Here is a 12,181-nt window from a genome sequence, read left to right as displayed (position 1 = left end):
TGGTTTTAGTAACACAGTATAACCCTAACAGTGAGCAGGTGTCACACATAATAAAAAAACACTGGCATATCCTTAAAGAATGCAACAAGGATATGGAAGTATTTAGGACCCCCCCCCCCCTTATGGCATATAGGAGGGTGAAAAACCTTAGGGACCAATTAACTAGCACTGATATAGGGTCTAAAAAGAAAGATACACAGACTTTCCTTAGCAAAAAGCAACTAGGATGTTACCCATGTCTAGGATGCTTAAAGGGACAGTCTACACCAGAATTTAGCCAATCAGTGCCTGCTCCCAGATAACTTCTCGTGCACGAGTACAGTGTTATCTATATGAAATACGTGAACTAACACCCTCTAGTGGTGAAAAACTGTTAAAATGCAATCTGAAAGAGGTGGGCTTCAAGGTCTAAGAAATTAGCATATGAACCTCCTAGGTTAAGCTTTCAACTAAGAATACCAAGAGAACAAAGCAAAATTGGTGATAAAATTACAAGCTCTATCTGAATCATGAAAGTTTATTTTGGCCTAGACTGTCCCTTTAAGTTGCAATTCAATGATTAAGGGTAAATACTTTTTTCACCCTAGAAAAGGTAAGAGGTATGAAATTAAAGAATTCTTTACATGTGAATCCACTTACATTATATACCTCATTAAATGCCCGTTCCCTAATTTATATAGGGGAAACAACTCGTAAGGCCCGCGATAGGCTTAGTCAACATCGCTCAAACATAAGATGTAGAAATTATGAAGCACCAGTAGCAAACCACTTCTTAAAATGTGGCCATCACATAAGCCAGCTAAGATGGCAAATAATTGATAGCATTAAACAGCAAAGAAGTGGGGTTAGTAGGGAAAAACTACTCAAACAGAGAGAAATGTATTGGGTATATGAGTTAGAAAGTTTGGCACCAAAAGGCCTTAATAGGGAATATGACTGGTCAATATTTTTGTAGATATGAAATAAATATATAGATGCAATACAAATGTAGATATGATTATGTCACATGAGAGGTGTTGTATAAATTAAAATTAATAGAAAACAATAGTGGCTAAGATGTATCTACTTAACATGTCTATAGAAGGTTTGTAGCAATAAGGTTATGGCAAATGTAACTGTTTTTAAAGAATTTTTTTACAGTGCAGTGTGCAGCATTTACCAATAGATGGCAGCAGAGCCACACTATTTGGTGGTTGGCGCGAAAATGTTGTTTTAAAAGTATGCAGTTGAATATAATGTAACTAGCATGAATAAGTCTATGGACTCGAAACGTCGCTTGTTCTGAAGTTTTGGAATAAAATTGAAAGTTATTTACAAGTGCTGTGGACATCTGTTGCTTCTATATGTTATTTTGGGGAATGGGCAGACCCCCAGTCTTTACAGGCACTTGCTCCATTTAGTTGCTGTTATTGAAGTATATTGGATGTTCATTTTTTTTCAGACAGACAATATCACAACTGTGGCATATGTCAATCATCAGGGTGGGACTCACAGTCCCCAAGCTATGAAAGAAGTATCTCGGATACTTGCTTGGGCGGAATCCAGCTCCTGTCTAATTTCTGCGGTCCATATCCCGGGTATAGACAATTGGGAAGCGGATTATCTCAGTCGTCAGACTTTACATCCGGGGAAGTGGTCGCTCCATCCAGATGTGTTTTCTCAGATTGTTCAGATGTGGGGTCTTCCAGAAATAGATCTGATGGCTTCCCATCTAAACAAGAAACTACCCAGGTACCTGTCCAGGTCCAGGTATCCTGAGGCGGAAGCGGTGGATGCGTTAGCAGTTCCTTGGTGTTACCAACCTGCTCATATCTTCCTGTCTCTGGTTCTTCTTCCAAGAATGATTTCCAAGATCATCATGGAACAACTGTTTGTGTTGCTGGTAGCTCCAGCATGGCCTCACAGGTTTTGGTATGCGGATCTTGTTCGGATGTCCAGTTGCCAACCTTGGCCACTTCCATTAAGGCCAGACCTTCTGTCTCAAGGTCTGTTTTTCCATCAGGATCTCAAATCATTAAATTTGAAGGTATGGAAATTGAACGCCTAATGCTTAGTCATAGAGGTTTCTCTGACTCAGTGATTAATACTATGTTACAGGCCCGTAAATCTGTTTCTAGGAAGATTTATTATCGAGTTTGGAAGACAACAGAATTTATGTTTACCTGATAAATTTCTTTCTCCAACGGTGTGTCCGGTCCACGGCGTCATCCTTACTTGTGGGATATTCTCCTCCCCAACAGGAAATGGCAAAGAGCCCAGCAAAGCTGGTCACATGATCCCTCCTAGGCTCCGCCTACCCCAGTCATTCGACCGACGTTAAGGAGGAATAATAGCATAGGAGAAACCATATGGTACCGTGGTGACTGTAGTTAAAGAAAATAAATTATCAGACCTGATTAAAAAACCAGGGCGGGCCGTGGACCGGACACACCGTTGGAGAAAGAAATTTATCAGGTAAACATAAATTCTGTTTTCTCCAACATAGGTGTGTCCGGTCCACGGCGTCATCCTTACTTGTGGGAACCAATACCAAAGCTTTAGGACACGGATGAAGGGAGGGAGCAAATCAGGTCACCTAAATGGAAGGCACCACGGCTTGCAAAACCTTTCTCCCAAAAATAGCCTCAGAAGAAGCAAAAGTATCAAACTTGTAAAATTTGGTAAAAGTGTGCAGTGAAGACCAAGTCGCTGCCCTACATATCTGATCAACAGAAGCCTCGTTCTTGAAGGCCCATGTGGAAGCCACAGCCCTAGTGGAATGAGCCGTGATTCTTTCGGGAGGCTGCCGTCCGGCAGTCTCGTAAGCCAATCTGATGATGCTTTTAATCCAAAAAGAGAGAGAGGTAGAAGTTGCTTTTTGACCTCTCCTTTTACCTGAATAAACAACAAACAGGGAAGATGTTTGTCTAAAATCCTTTGTAGCATCTAAATAGAATTTTAGAGCGCGAACAACATCCAAATTGTGCAACAAGCGTTCCTTCTTTGAAACTGGTTTCGGACACAGAGAAGGTACGATAATCTCCTGGTTAATGTTTTTGTTAGAAACAACTTTTGGAAGAAAACCAGGTTTAGTACGTAAAACCACCTTATCTGCATGGAACACCAGATAAGGAGGAGAACACTGCAGAGCAGATAATTCTGAAACCCTTCTAGCAGAAGAAATTGCAACTAAAAACAAAACTTTCCAAGATAATAACTTAATATCAACGGAATGTAAGGGTTCAAACGGAACCCCCTGAAGAACTGAAAGAACTAGATTGAGACTCCAAGGAGGAGTCAAAGGTTTGTAAACAGGCTTGATTCTAACCAGAGCCTGAACAAAGGCTTGAACATCTGGCACAGCTGCCAGTTTTTTGTGAAGTAACACCGACAAGGCAGAAATCTGTCCCTTCAGGGAACTTGCCGATAATCCTTTTTCCAATCCTTCTTGAAGGAAGGATAGAATCCTAGGAATCTTAACCTTGTCCCAAGGGAATCCTTTAGATTCACACCAACAGATATATTTTTTCCAAATTTTGTGGTAAATCTTTCTAGTTACAGGCTTTCTGGCCTGAACAAGAGTATCGATAACAGAATCTGAGAAACCTCGCTTCGATAAAATCAAGCGTTCAATCTCCAAGCAGTCAGCTGGAGTGAAACCAGATTCGGATGTTCGAACGGACCCTGAACAAGAAGGTCTCGTCTCAAAGGTAGCTTCCAAGGTGGAGCCGATGACATATTCACCAGATCTGCATACCAAGTCCTGCGTGGCCACGCAGGAGCTATCAAGATCACCGACGCCCTCTCCTGATTGATCCTGGCTACCAGCCTGGGGATGAGAGGAAACGGCGGGAACACATAAGCTAGTTTGAAGGTCCAAGGTGCTACTAGTGCATCCACTAGAGCCGCCTTGGGATCCCTGGATCTGGACCCGTAGCAAGGAACTTTGAAGTTCTGACGAGAGGCCATCAGATCCATGTCTGGAATGCCCCAAAGTTGAGTGACTTGGGCAAAGATTTCCGGATGGAGTTCCCACTCCCCCGGATGCAATGTCTGACGACTCAGAAAATCCGCTTCCCAATTTTCCACTCCCGGGATGTGGATAGCAGACAGGTGGCAGGAGTGAGACTCCGCCCATAGAATAATCTTGGTCACTTCTTCCATCGCTAGGGAACTCCTTGTTCCCCCCTGATGGTTGATGTACGCAACAGTCGTCATGTTGTCTGATTGAAACCGTATGAACTCGGTCCTCGCTAGCTGAGGCCAAGCCTTGAGAGCATTGAATATCGCTCTCAGTTCCAGAATATTTATCGGTAGAAGAGATTCTTCCCGAGACCAAAGACCCTGAGCTTTCAGGGATCCCCAGACCGCGCCCCAGCCCATCAGACTGGCGTCGGTCGTGACAATGACCCACTCTGGTCTGTGGAATGTCATCCCTCGTGACAGGTTGTCCAGGGACAGCCACCAACGGAGTGAGTCTCTGGTCCTCTGATTTACTTGTATCTTTGGAGACAAGTCTGTATAGTCCCCATTCCACTGACTGAGCATGCACAGTTGCAATGGTCTTAGATGAATGCGCGCAAAAGGAACTATGTCCATTGTCGCTACCATCAACCCGATCACTTCCATGCACTGAGCTACGGAAGGAAGAGGAACGGAATGAAGTATTCGACAAGAGTCCAGAAGCTTTGTCTTTCTGGCCTCTGTTAGAAAAATCCTCATTTCTGAGGAGTCTATAATTGTTCCCAAGAAGGGAACCCTTGTTGACGGGGATAGAGAACTCTTTTCCACGTTCACTTTCCAGCCGTGCGATCTGAGAAAGGCCAGGACGATGTCCGTGTGAGCCTTTGCTCGAGGGAGGGACGACGCTTGAATCAGAATGTCGTCCAGGTAAGGTACAACTGCAATGCCCCTTGGTCTTAGCACAGCTAGAAGGGACCCTAGTACCTTTGTGAAAATCCTTGGAGCAGTGGCTAATCCGAAAGGAAGCGCCACGAACTGGTAATGTTTGTCCAGGAATGCAAACCTTAGGAACCGATGATGTTCCTTGTGGATAGGAATATGTAGATACGCATCCTTTAAATCCACCGTGGTCATGAATTGACCTTCCTGGATGGAAGGAAGGATAGTTCGAATGGTTTCCATCTTGAAAGATGGGACCTTGAGAAATTTGTTTAAGATCTTGAGATCTAGGATTGGTCTGAACGTTCCCTCTTTTTTGGGAACTATGAACAGATTGGAGTAGAACCCCATCCCTTGTTCTCTCAATGGAACAGGATGAATCACTCCCATTTTTAACAGGTCTTCTACACAATGTAAGAACGCCTGTCTTTTTATGTGGTCTGAAGACAACTGAGACCTGTGGAACCTTCCCCTTGGGGGAAGTCCCTTGAATTCCAGAAGATAACCCTGGGAGACTATTTCTAGCGCCCAAGGATCCAGAACATCTCTTGCCCAAGCCTGAGCGAAGAGAGAGAGTCTGCCCCCCACCAGATCCGGTCCCGGATCGGGGGCCGATATTTCATGCTGTCTTGGTAGCAGTGGCAGGTTTCTTTGCCTGCTTTCCCTTGTTCCAGCCTTGCATTGGTCTCCAAGCTGGCTTGGCCTGAGAAGTATTACCCTCTTGCTTAGAGGACGTAGCACCTTGGGCTGGTCCGTTTTTACGAAAGGGACGAAAATTAGGTCTATTTTTTGCCTTGAAAGGCCGATCCTGAGGAAGGGCATGGCCCTTACCCCCAGTGATATCAGAGATAATCTCTTTCAAGTCAGGACCAAACAGCGTTTTCCCCTTGAAAGGAATGTTTAGTAGCTTGTTCTTGGAAGACGCATCAGCCGACCAAGATTTCAACCAAAGCGCTCTGCGCGCCACAATAGCAAACCCAGAATTCTTAGCCGCTAACTTAGCCAATTGCAAAGAGGCGTCTAGAGTGAAAGAATTAGCCAATTTGAGAGCATTGACTCTGTCCATAATCTCCTCATAAGGAGGAGAGTCACTATCGAGCACCTTAATCAGTTCATCAAACCAGAAATATGCGGCTGTAGTGACAGGGACAATGCATGAAATGGGTTGTAGAAGGTAACCCTGCTGAACAAACATCTTTTTAAGCAAACCTTCTAATTTTTTATCCATAGGATCTTTGAAAGCACAACTATCCTCTATGGGAATAGTGGTGCGTTTGTTTAAAGTAGAAACCGCTCCCTCGACCTTGGGGACTGACTGCCATAAGTCCTTTCTGGGGTCGACCATAGGAAACAATTTTTTAAATATGGGGGGAGGGACGAAAGGAATACCGGGCCTTTCCCATTCTTTATTAACAATGTCCGCCACCCGCTTGGGTATAGGAAAAGCTTCTGGGAGCCCCGGCACCTCTAGGAACTTGTCCATTTTACATAGTTTCTCTGGGATGACCAAATTTTCACAATCATCCAGAGTGGATAATACCTCCTTAAGCAAAATGCGGAGATGTTCCAATTTAAATTTAAAAGTAATCACATCAGATTCAGCCTGCTGAGAAATGTTCCCTAAATCAGTAATTTCTCCCTCAGACAAAACCTCCCTGGCTCCCTCAGATTGGGTTAGGGGCCCTTCAGAGATATTAATATCAGCGTCGTCATGCTCTTCAGTAACTAAAACAGAGCATCCACGCTTACGCTGACAAGGGTTCATTTTGGCTAAAATGTTTTTGACAGAATTATCCATTACAGCCGTTAATTGTTGCATAGTAAGGAGTATTGGCGCGCTAGATGTACTAGGGGCCTCCTGAGTGGGCAAGACTCGTGTAGACGAAGGAGGGAATGATGCAGTACCATGCTTACTCCCCTCACTTGAGGAATCATCTTGGGCATCATTGTCATTATCACATAAATCACATTTATTTAAATGAATAGGAATTCTGGCTTCCCCACATTCAGAACACAGTCTATCTGGTAGTTCAGACATGTTAAACAGGCATAAACTTGATAAGAAAGTACAAAAAACGTTTTGAAATAAAACCGTTACTGTCACTTTAAATTTTAAACTGAACACACTTTATTACTGCAATTGCGAAAAAACATGAAGGAATTGTTCAAAATTCACCAAACTTTCACCACAGTGTCTTAAAGCCTTGAAAATATTGCACACCAATTTTGGAAGCTTTAACCCTTAAAATAACGGAACCGGAGCCGTTTTAAGCTTTAACCCCTTTACAGTCCCTGGTATCTGCTTTGCTGAGACCCAACCAAACCCAAGGGGAATACGATACCAAATGATGCCTTCAGAAGTCTTTTATCAGTATCAGAGCTCCTCTCACATGCGACTGCATGCCATGCCTCTCAAAAAACAAGTGCGCAACACCGGCGCGAAAATGAGACTCTGCCTATGCTTTGGGAAAGCCCCTAAAGAAGAAGGTGTCTAAAACAGTGCCTGCCGATATAAATATATCAAAATACCCAGAATAAATGATTCCTCAAGGCTAAATAAGTGTTAATATCAATCGATTTAGCCCAAAATATGTCTACAGTCTAAATAAGCCCTTGTGAAGCCCTTATTTACAATCGAAATAAACATGGCTTACCGGATCCCATAGGGAAAATGACAGCTTCCAGCATTACATCGTCTTGTTAGAATGTGTCATACCTCAAGCAGCAAAGGACTGCAAACTGTTCCCCCAACTGAAGTTAATGCTCTCAACAGTCCTGTGTGGAACAGCCATGGATTTTAGTTACGGTTGCTAAAATCATTTTCCTCATACAAACAGAATTCTTCATCTCTTTTCTGTTTCTGAGTAAATAGTACGTACCAGTACTATTTGAAAATAACAAACTCTTGATTGAATAATGAAAAACTACAGTTAAACACTAAAAAACTCTAAGCCATCTCCGTGGAGATGTTGCCTGTACAACGGCAAAGAGAATGACTGGGGTAGGCGGAGCCTAGGAGGGATCATGTGACCAGCTTTGCTGGGCTCTTTGCCATTTCCTGTTGGGGAGGAGAATATCCCACAAGTAAGGATGACGCCGTGGACCGGACACACCTATGTTGGAGAAATATATTTCATGGTGTTCTTCTCATAAATTCTCCTGGCATTCTTTTAGAATTCCTAGAATTTTACAGTTTCTTCAGGATGGTTTGGATAAAGGTTTGTCTGCAAGTTCCTTGAAGGGACAAATCTCTGCTCTTTCTGTTTTATTTCACAGAAAGCTTCCTAAGCTTCCTGATATTCAGTTTTGTACAGGCTTTGGTCCGTATCAAGCCTGTCAATAAATCAATCTCTCCTCCTTGGAGTCTTAATTTGGTTTTGAAGGCTGTACAGGCTCCTCCGTTTGAGCCTAGGCATTCTTTGGACATTAAACTACTTTCTTGGAAAGTGTTGTTCCTTTTGGCCATCTCTTCTGCTAGAAGAGTTTCTGAATTATCTGCTCTTTCTTGTGAATCTCCTTTTCTGATTTTCCATCAGGATAAGGCAGTTTTGCGGACTTCATTTAAATTTCTACCTAAGGTTGTGAATTCTAACAACATTAATAGAGAAATTGTTGTCCCTTCTTTGTGTCCTAATCCTAAGAATTCTTTGGAGAGATCCTTACATTCTTTGGATGTGGTAAGAGCTTTGAAATATTATGTTGAAGCTACTAAAGATTTCAGGAAGACTTCTAGTCTATTTGTTATCTTTTCTGGTTCTAGGAAAGGTCAGAAGGCTTATGCTATTTCCGTGGCATCTTGGTTAAAGCTTTTGATTCATCAGGCTTATTTGGAATCGGGTCAGGCCCCGCCTCAGAGAATTACAGCTCATTCTACAAGATGAATGAAGAATGAAGCTTCAGTTAATCGGTTTTACAAAAGCAGCAACTTGGTCTTCTTTGCATACATTTACTAAATTCTACCGTTTTAATGTATTTGCTTCTTCGGAAGCAGTTTTTGGTAGAAATGTTTTTCAGGCAGCTGTTTCAGTTTGATTCCTCTGCTTATGTTTGAGTTTTTTCTTTTCATTATGAGAATAAACTTATATTTTGGGTTGTGGATTTATTTTTTTCAGCGGAAAATGGCTGTTATTATTTTATCCCTCCTTCTCTAGTGACTCTTTTGTGGAGTTCCACATCTTGGGTATTACTATCCCATACGTCACTAGCTCATGGACTCTTGCCAAGTACATGAAAGAAAACATAATTTATGTAAGAACTTACCTGATAAATTAATTTCTTTCATATTGGCAAGAGTCCATGAGACCCACCCTTTTTATGGTGGTTATGATTTTTTGTATAAAGCACAATTATTTCCAAATTCCTTTGTTGATGCTTTTTACTCCGTTCTTTATCACCCCACTACTTGGCTATTCGTTAAAAAGAATTGGAGGTGTGGTGAGGGATGTATTTTATAGGCATTTTGAGGTTTGGGAAACTTTGCCCCTCCTGGTAGGATTGTATATCCCATACGTCACTAGCTCATGGACGCTTGCCAATATGAAAGAACTGAATTTATCAGGTAAGTTCTTACATAAATTATGTTTTTACCTCTGTGATTACCTTGTATCTAAGCCTCTGCAGACTGACCCCTTTTCTCAGCTCTTTTGACAGACTTGCATTTTATCCAATCAGTGCTGACTCAAATAACTCCATGGGAGTGAGCACAATGTTATCTATATGGCACACATGAACTAGTGCTGTCTAGCTGCGAAAAACTGTCAAAATGCACTGAGATAAGAGGTGGCCTTCAAGGGCTTAGAAATGAGCATATGAGCCTACCTAGATTTAGCTTTCAACAAAGAATACCACAAGAACAAAGCAAATTTGATGATAAAAGTATACTGGAAAGTTATTTAAAATTGCATTCCCTATCTGAATCATGAAAGTTTAAATTTGAAGCGACTGTTCATTTAACAATGCTGCAGAAAAACCATTTCAAATGGGCTGGCTCAATCTACCCCCTCCCATCAACCACTGGGAAGTTAATTTATTTTGCTACCTCTTGTTTATTTAGTTTTTCTACAACCAGTACTGCAGTATTACCAGTATATGTGTTGGCTTCAATAAGAAAAATCTGTTATTTCAAATTACAAAATAAAGATCAAAGAGCTATTTGTAAACAAATCAATGCATTCCAGCGGGTAAGACGCATAACTGGATGTGCATTTAAGAGTAGAATGATGTCCCCCTAAAGGGACATTCCAGCCAAAATTGGAATCCACATGGATGCATTTAGGTTTGAAGAGAACCCAAATTTGTTCTTTTGTAATTCAGATAGAAAGTTGCTTAAAATTGCATGCTCTAATTTACTCCTATTAGCAAATGTTCTTCATTCTCTTGGTATCATTATTTGAAAAGCAAGAATGTAAGTTTAGCTGACGGCCCATTTTTGGTGAACAACCTGGGTTGTTCTTGCTGATTGGTGGATACATTCATTCACCAATAAACAAGTGCTGTCCAGGGTACTGGACTTTCTTTTTTAAATAAAGATAGCAAGAGAACAAAGAAAAATTGTTAATAGAAGTAAATTAGAAAGTTGCTTAAAATTGCATGCTCTATTTGAAACACAAAAGAAAAACTTTGGGTTCAGTGTTCCTTTAAGTATGCATTGTGCACCAGCATTTTAAACACAGCACTTGCTCAGAGGGCCTAAGGTGCTTGCACCATCTGATAATGACCCAATTTGTTAATTGTGGATATGATACAAGCCCCACTGTCACTCTGAGCAACAGCAGTATTGCTAACTTCTAGTAAATATAATTTAGCCCAATTAATATCAATATTAGAATGTTGATTTAACCTCCCACATTGAGTTTAGTCTGGTGTTGGTGCTTGACATCAGCTGAAGACAAGGCCCCTTGTTAATAATGGCAAATTAAAATGGCAGTTGCATGGTTCACATAATTTACAGATAAGTGGTTACATATATTACATTTTGTAAGATAAAGAGGAATGTTCCTCTCACCAGAAGGAGAACAAAGAGTACATTCCCCACAAACGTCTTCATCCCCTTAAGATAATAGTGACAACGTCCATTGTACAAACAGCAGGCTCCTTGACAATGGCTGCTCACAAATTATAGGTAGCAGAAACAAAAGACCTCAAATTAACACTTGTGCAAAGCACCAATATTGTGGTCATTAAACAATACAAATTAGACCATAAGGCCCAGCAAAAATGTTTTGTAATTTGATATTCTCTTTAGCATGGGTGTTACGGAAATGTTTATTGACCCAGTTGGTGGTGCATACTCATTTGGCAAATGCTTTTATAGGTATACACAAGAAAACATTATAATTTGATACCTTTCTGTATTTTCTGGTTTGTGCAACAAGATACCAATCCAAACTGCATTAATTCATTGTGATCTACATATTTCTTAACTCATTTACATTCTCATACAGCAGAAGACTTTTACCATGTAATTTGTACTCCCCTTTAAAATTAATTCTCCTACAGAAGAATATTTGTATGCTCAGCAGTTCCAGCTTCATGCTATGGAATTTTTTCTTTTTTGTTCTATTTGAGACATATCCTGACTTCTATGAACAAGGACATTACCTATATTTATCCTGCAAAGTGTTTTATATTATTAATTTGTATCACTCAAATACAATGATAAATGTTCTTCAAACTCTAGCTATAAAGCTACCTTCTAGGCAGGTAACAGACAACAACTAAACTAAATTCAGCTGGTTCATGCAGATCATATCTGTAGTTTAAACAAATACTTAGTGACAAAATCACTCCATGCTAGACCCATGTAAGACAGTCAACGGTCCATCACTTTGTTGCTGACATCCTCTTGCCTAATAATAAAAAAAAACTCACAGCATGGAGAGAAATCAATCAAAATCTTTGGGGACTTTTTTGGAACACTATATTGTAAAGTAGGTGTCTATCTTACAAATCCAAAACCCTGCATAGCGAGATAAAGAGCTCTCAAGCACAACTTTGGGTTCTAAATTTCTTTGAGGGACCTTGCACTGCGGATGAGTCTTCTTAGTTAATCCTGCCACAGCGGAGAGCTTTAGATCATTAGGCCCCAAGAGAGACTTCAGTAAATTCTGTAAGACTATGAGTGGAGAAATAGCATGTTTCCATTACACCAAAGGAAACTGGAGACGTGAGAGTTCCTATATAATTTCCACTTACAAATCAGCAAGTTAAACTGCACAATAAAAATCTTCAAGTTCAATGTCTGTTAGTTTAAGGCTTCTGATCAAGGTATCAAGTTCTCTGATGATGTGCCTTTAAAAAC

This window comes from Bombina bombina, chromosome 1 (assembly GCF_027579735.1).
Source record: "Bombina bombina isolate aBomBom1 chromosome 1, aBomBom1.pri, whole genome shotgun sequence".
Taxonomy (NCBI): domain Eukaryota; kingdom Metazoa; phylum Chordata; class Amphibia; order Anura; family Bombinatoridae; genus Bombina; species Bombina bombina.
Note: the sequence above shows the minus strand (reverse complement) of the source record.